Source organism: Lithobates pipiens, unplaced genomic scaffold (assembly GCF_037356315.1).
Source record: "Lithobates pipiens isolate NorthernLeopardFrog02 unplaced genomic scaffold, aLitPip1_a1.2 Scaffold_18, whole genome shotgun sequence".
In the NCBI taxonomy this organism is placed as follows: Eukaryota; Metazoa; Chordata; class Amphibia; order Anura; family Ranidae; genus Lithobates; species Lithobates pipiens.
This window is the reverse complement of record NW_027507758.1, coordinates 492,382,785-492,389,920: the sequence shown is the minus strand read 5'-3', so window position 1 is coordinate 492,389,920 and position 7,136 is coordinate 492,382,785. Positions and strand designations below refer to the sequence as shown.

General features: G+C 40.9%; 1 protein-coding gene across 2 annotated transcripts in view; it reads left to right on the top strand.

Moving 5' to 3' along the window:
- Nucleotides 1-259: 259 nt before the first annotated feature.
- Nucleotides 260-7,136, top strand: part of LOC143988769 (apolipoprotein L3-like) — a 30,081-nt gene continuing 23,204 nt past the window's right edge. Inside the window, exon 1 of one of the 2 annotated variants that reach the window (XM_077488602.1) lies at nucleotides 260-328. The gene's annotated coding sequence lies outside the window, so the exon portion shown is untranslated. The remainder of the gene's footprint in view (nucleotides 329-7,136) is intronic. The other variant, XM_077488603.1, reaches the window with a different exon arrangement.

The following is a 7,136-nucleotide window of genomic DNA, read 5'->3' as shown; positions in this document are numbered from 1 at the left end:
GAACAGCAATAAACAATGCAAACATCCTAGAGTGTCTGTTCTTATTTCCTGCATTGACAAAAAATAAAGCAAAACTTGTAGTATTTTTTTACTTTGAAAATGGTTTGATGCATTGCCACCCATGGTACCCATACCTTATCAATTTTTTTTTGAGCAACCTCTAGTTTCATAAGTTAGTTTATACAAAGTCTAATCTTGGTTTAAAAAAAAAGTCCTAATTTAAGGATGAAGGTGGAGTTTGTTTTACATCAATATCATAGTTTTGCTTTCACTTTGCAGATGAAGACAGACCACTACGCAGCTAACATCTCTAACTATCCAGAGAACTGTATGTATTTCTTCACCAGTTGCTAATCGCTATTCTTTTTACATTTTATAAGATAGAATGCTTAGAATTGTTTTTGTTTTATTACAATTGAAATGCTTTAACTATGTGCGGTAACTGGAATCTTTCTGCACTTGATAAATGGCAGTCGCCACAAGAGCACAAAGAAAACTAACGTTTTCTATGTACCCCATATACACCACAACGCTGTTGCATAAAAATGTATTAGCACACTGGATAGCACTACATGTCACAGCAAAACACTGCTGTGTGGAAACATGAATGAAGCACCACTTTGTGCACTAAATATAAAAAAAGAAAAAAGCAAACAGTAAGAACCCTTCCATTAGATTGATAGCCCTGCTGATCCCCACTGAGCAGGAGGATGACAGGTCCTTCTCTGCTCACGGTGAAGATCAGAGACGGACAGAGTCCCGCTCTCCTCTATGGAAAGATTTGTTGAAAACGGACCGCCTGTCCATTTTCATCCGATCATATCCGATCCAATCCACCAGATGGATGGAAAATAGGACCACCATCCATCTGGATTTTGCGGACAGGATCAGATCAGATAGTAGCGGGTGTCAACGGACATGTCACCGCTGCTCCATAGGGGTAAATGGATGGTCCAATTAGGTCTGACTAAAAAACTGACAGGCGGACCTGATCGGACAGCCTGTGTGAAAGGACCGACAGATGCGTATCACACTGCCCTGTCCTCTACAAGTAAAAACTGTCAGCTGATTGTTATTTTAGATAAAGATCCCAGAGATATATTTAAAGTGTTCTTGTATATTTCATTTCCAATCTGCTTTCAAGCAGATATGCATGGAAATTATGGTATGCATCAGTTTATTCAACAATAAGTTATCAAATACTTTGCATACCAAAATAATTTTCATAGTATTTCTTTACCCTACAACAAAGAATAGGACTTTTTAGATACAAGTATGTAATGGTAAATTAACCAGTTCCAACCGGCGCGCAGATGTACGTCAGTAGAATGGCACGGGCAGGCATATTGGCGTACAGGTACGTCCATTTTTATATGCCGCCCTGCCATTGCGTGCGCGCCGGTCGGGACCCCCATGAGTCCGGTTGCGGGTCCCGCGGACTCGATCACCGCAGGGATACCCACGATCGTCTCCCGGGGCGGCTGAACGGGAAGATGCCATTGTAAACAGCATCTCCCCGTTCTGCCTAGCAACAATTGACGCTGATCTCTGCTCCATGTGACTGGAGCAGAGATCAGTGTTCACTAACACAAAGCCCAGCCCCCCACAGTTAGTAACACGCCCATAGTAACACTTAACCCCTACACTGCCACCCCCTGGTTAACCCCCTTCACTGCCAGTGTAATTTACACAGGAATCACTGCATTTGTATAGCACTGATTACTGTATAAATGACAATGGTCCCAAAAATGTCCAATGTGTTCGCCATAATGTCGCAGTCACAATAAAAATAAAAAAATGCCATAAAACTATCCCCTATTTTGTAAACGCTTAACTTTTGCGCAAACCAATCAATAATCACTTATTGCGATTTTTTTACCAAAAATATGTAGAAGAATACGCATCGGCCTATACTGAGGGAAAAAATGTTTTTTTTGATATTTTTGGGGGATATTTATTATAACAAAAAGTAAAGAATAATGCGTTTTTTTCAAAATTGTCGCTCTATTTTTGTTTATAGCGCAAAAAATAAAAACCACCAAAAGAAAGCTCTGATTGTGGGAAACAAAGGACGTCAATTTTGTTTGGGAGCCAAGTTGCACGACCGCGCAATTGTCAGTTAAAGCGACGCAGTGCCGAATCGCAAAAAGTGGTCTGGTCTTAAGCCAGCAAAATGGTCCTGTCTGAAAGTGGTTAAATAAAACATTTTATTATCATCAAGTCCTCAAATCATACTAGATAATATGACGGTCATCAACAAAATGTTGATATTAAAGCAGTATTAAACCAAAAAGCAAACATTTATTATAGTGCACGTTACTAATTTTTAGATGTGATGGCTTTGTTCTTTACTTTTTTAGGCTTTTTTCTTTTATATTTATCTGGTGATCTGGCAAATAAGCCTCTTGTTTTTCAACAGAAAAGCTATTTTGTAGTTACAAGGATGAGATAAACCATTTAACACTGGCAGGGGTGCTTAAAATAATCAGCTTTTATTTATGTAAAACTCTGATCCAAAAAGGAAGAAACTGTTTGCTGTTACTGATTATAAAGTATTATCTGGAAGTTAGTTTCAAATGAACACAAAGCGATGGACAATACAGTACAGTATATTCTCTAATTTCTTGAAACTAGCGTGTAAGCTAAAAACAACATGTTATGTTACCATAATGCTTTTTTGGGCAAATCAAGTACTGAATCATGGTTTCAGTCTCTTAAAAGTTTCAGATTATATATGAAAACAAAGTAAAGGCAGGAAATGTAGGGGGAGGCGCTCTGCTTTCCTGTACCTGACAGTGAAATTAACACAGTACTGTCAAGCAAAGTTATCTTCACTTAAAAGTAGAAAAATAGTCCAGGCCTGACATCAACAGGGAAAGAAAAACACAGGAGTGGGTGATCTAGTGAGTGAGTGGTTGTGGTTAGATAATCCTGCCGCTGACCAATGGGTGGTGGGGTGAGGTGGGGGGTAACAACACTGATGATGGCCATCAATGCAAGAGGTGAGAATTGAAAATAATTTTGGAGCGCTCTAATTAGTTAATAAATATAATAGTGTAAATCTTATCTACTCAACCATAAAGAAAAAATACACAATCAACCAAAATATAAAACAATATATGAAAATATGTGAAAGCAATAATCAAATGTTCCCACTCGTGATCAAGTGACATATAAATAATTCCTTCAAAGATTACTTATAATTTTCCAATCACACAAAGTCCCATCAATATGCCAATACAGCTCCTTTGATAAGTGATCCCAAATCCACCAGTACAAGAAATCTTGCAGGATGTGATAAAGATGATTCCAAAGAGATTGCATATACCTCCACCAAAGAACTCAATGCAACGACACCCAATCATGAAATGAATATACTATATTCCTACCAGATTCGTTTGACCATTTTAATTAAAAAGTAAGTCAACCAACGCCTGTACAGGCAAGGGCCTGTTCACATGAATGCTGACATGGGTGCATAAGACAACATATCCCCCTTCACAGTCTCAAACGGTATATAGGAAAGAGCAAAAGACATCCATAGCTAATACTGTATTTATTAAAAAAAGTGTTTAAAAGACATAGCCAAATGGCTCCTTACATTGTCATGTGCCCGACCCGGCACTGGGGCTGCTCGCCTTCAAAAAACTGATTCGATGGGTGAAGTGTTTCCACTCTGTACCATCGATATGGTGTGCGTTCCAAGCCCTTCCAAGCAGTGAATAGCACTTCCACTGACCATTGATAAAGGGAGAGGGTTAAAGGTGTTAAAACATTGCCACTAACCACCAATGAAGAGGGCTTGAAATAACACTGCCACTGACCATCAATGTATGGGTTATTACTGCAGACGCCACTCTGGGGGTTATTGTTGTGGTCATGTACAGGAGGCTAGGGATGGGTTCTGGACAGGAGATAACTGTCCCCACTATTTGGTTGTGGTCCTTTTAAGGTGGGGTGATGTAAATACATTTTTAGTTCTTTTAGTTCTCACCCATGCATGGTGAAGGATTCTGGAGTAGTCCAGTTGAAGAGGAGAGGACTGGCTTACAGTGATCTCATGATGGTAAGTCCTCATTTCAGAACCATTTTGAGATTCGAGGCTGGGTGAGACCTTGGTTGGAAAAGAGCCTCCAATCCTGATTACAGGGATTTTGGTCCTGAAGAGGTTAGCCCACCTACAGGAGAGGCCTAGAAAGGAGCAGGAAGGAGACAGCACTTGTTGGTGGGGTGGAGTGGAGTAGTTCACAGCAGTGAAAAAGTGTGGACTGTGGCAACTAAGATACTTGTTTGCTGAGCTCCGGTGGTCTTTTTTCTACCCCTGAAGCAGACGCAAAACCTAAACAGAAGCATGGGACTGTTATACTGGCAGTGAGCCATTATGTTGGATTAATTATAACAGAGTTTTGGACTATTTACCTCTTACTTTTGCTGAAGAAAGCTATTTTTGTTTGCTTGTGTTTGAGAGATCAATAAAGACTCCCAGACTCCCCATATTATAGTCAACAACATCGATTTTGGGGGTTATTATTGCAGCCACTGATACCAAAGCTGTGAATTACTATTAGTGTCGTATTTTACTCCCCTGTTCTCTTCGGTGGGCATAAAAAACAAAATAGCTCTGCAGTATTTGGATGTTGAAGTGTGTCACAGCACATTCATTTTCAATTGGCTGCCTAATTTGATGCATTGTACTTCAACTGATGATATTGTGCTTATGTTGTGTTATCCTATGGAAGTGTTGGCCCTCTATAATTTGCAAGTTATTCATAACTGGTTTTAGTAAGTGTAAAATTGGTTTAAGGCCTGGTTCACACCTACAGTGCCTTTCCATTTTCGGATGATGGATTGAACAGTGCTCCGTGAGATGTTCAAAACTTGGGATATTTCTTTATAAACACAAATAGAGACAAATGGGATTCCTGCCTAAGTTCATATACTAGTAGTACTCACCAATTATCTATCGGGGGTGTAATAACACTAAATCCCCAAAAAAAAAAGAAAAGATATATGCACACCCTAAAGAGTTAACTACAATTTAATTTATTGCTTAAAAGAGCAACATACAAAAAAAAACACAACAAGCCAAAAATCCTGCCTATCCCCTATATATAGGACAAAAAGGAATTATAAACAAATTCTCCAGTGTTCCATACTTCCCTACATTAAATAAGAACAGATAACCTATATAAATGTATGACTAGTATGACTATCTCCCAAAATTAGGGAGAAAATAGGTAAATGCAGCGGTCCACAGACCCCTCCCTCCCCTAGGTAAAAAGCACCCCCTATAATACGAGTAAAAATACCCCAAGCCACATATATAGGAATGACCAGCATATGTTTCCTAAAATGACCAGTGTGTTTACGTAAAGCACGGATAATAGTTACACTATTCCATATTGGAATGATGCACGATCCACCCTATTCTGGTGCACCCATGTTGCTTGTTGGTATCCCCGGTCAGTCAGTCAGTGGGGCTAAGTAAAAACACAAGTTTATTGGTCACAGAAAAAGTAAATGTTCATCCAAAAACTGTTATGTCTTGTACACACGGTCAGAGATTCCGACGGAATGTGTCCGATCAGACCGTTTTGTCGGATATTCTGACTGTGTGTGGTCTACATTGGACTGTTTCCGTCGGAGTATACGACGGACCAAGTTTTCCAACTTGTTGGTAAAATTTTCCGACAAAATGCTGCGATCGGACATACTCCGATCATGTGTAGAGAATTCCGATTGGACAAAGTGCCACGCATGCTCAGATCAAATTCCTACAGCAAAGCTATTGGCTACTAGCGTGAACGTAGTCCCTTCGTAACGAAATAACGTCATCACGTCGGATTTTCCGACAACTTTGTCCGACCGTGTGTATGCAACAGTTTCGGACAAAATCTGTCGGACAAAATCCGATGGACAATATCCAACGGATTTGGTTGTTGGAATCTCCGACTGTATGTACAAGGGCTTAGGAAGACTCCCTCACGGACAGGTGTATTGATTCTCCAATATAAATTAGTCCCTGTTGTTCTCATCCCGGTGTTAAAGTGCAATGATGGAAACAGAGATATATATCCACATACCAGTAACTTAATGTAAGTCCCTAGACACTGTAAATCCAGGTAATATTGTCTCAAAGCCACAGATTTATTCACAGGTATATTCAATGTGACCACATGCTGGGTTTCCCGAAGCGTCCAAGTAAACTCCCATATACAGTTGATACAATGATGATTTTTCAATCAGTAGTGGTTAGCACGGATCCAGCTGGTAACGCAGAGATCTCCACTAATCTTATGTGGAGATCAATCTCTCAGTGTATGCACAATGCATACAATTCCTCAGCAAATGGTTTCTCATCTGTGATTTTTCTGTAGGATTCCAGTTATTGCAGTGTTTCAGTGCTATCAAAGCAGGCTGATGATAGTCCAACGGACACTTAGATCAATGTCTAGGGAGTCTGGTATACAGGATAAATCTCCAATGGAGCATTCAGGAGCAACTTTCTCTCCGCCCTCTGACAGGGACACTTGACCCATGTTACATGTTCGGTACACGTCCTGAATTTGGTGGTGCAGCGTTTCTTGACCAGGTACCCAGGCTTACAACATCTCCTGAGGCAGGCCAGAAAAGCAACATGCCCACCAACCGCCTCATTTGTGACATGCCCACCAGGTGGAACTCAACACTGGCAATGCTGCAGCAGCTGCACACACAGCAGAGGGCCATCAATGAGTACCTATGCAAGTATGGCACCAGGATGGGGTCAGGGGAGCTTGGCTTCTTTTAGCCATACCAGTGGCTACTTATCAAGGATGCATGTGCTGTCCTGTTACCATTTGAGGAGGCCACAAGGATGGTGAGCAGCGACAATGCATACATAAGTGACACTGTCCCTCTAGTCTTCCTGCTAGCTCACAGGCTTCGTGGTATCATGAACAGGGCACTTGAGGCAGAACAGCGGGAAGAAGAGGAGGACTTCCTTTCCTTCCAAGGCTCCCTTTTTGCAGATAGCATTCCTGCGGGTCCACCAAACACACAGAAAAAAGAGGAGGAGGAGGAGGATTGTGTCAGCATGGATGTCGAGGATAACACGCAGCAGTCTTCAAGGGATGGTTTTTAGTCCCCAGAAACCC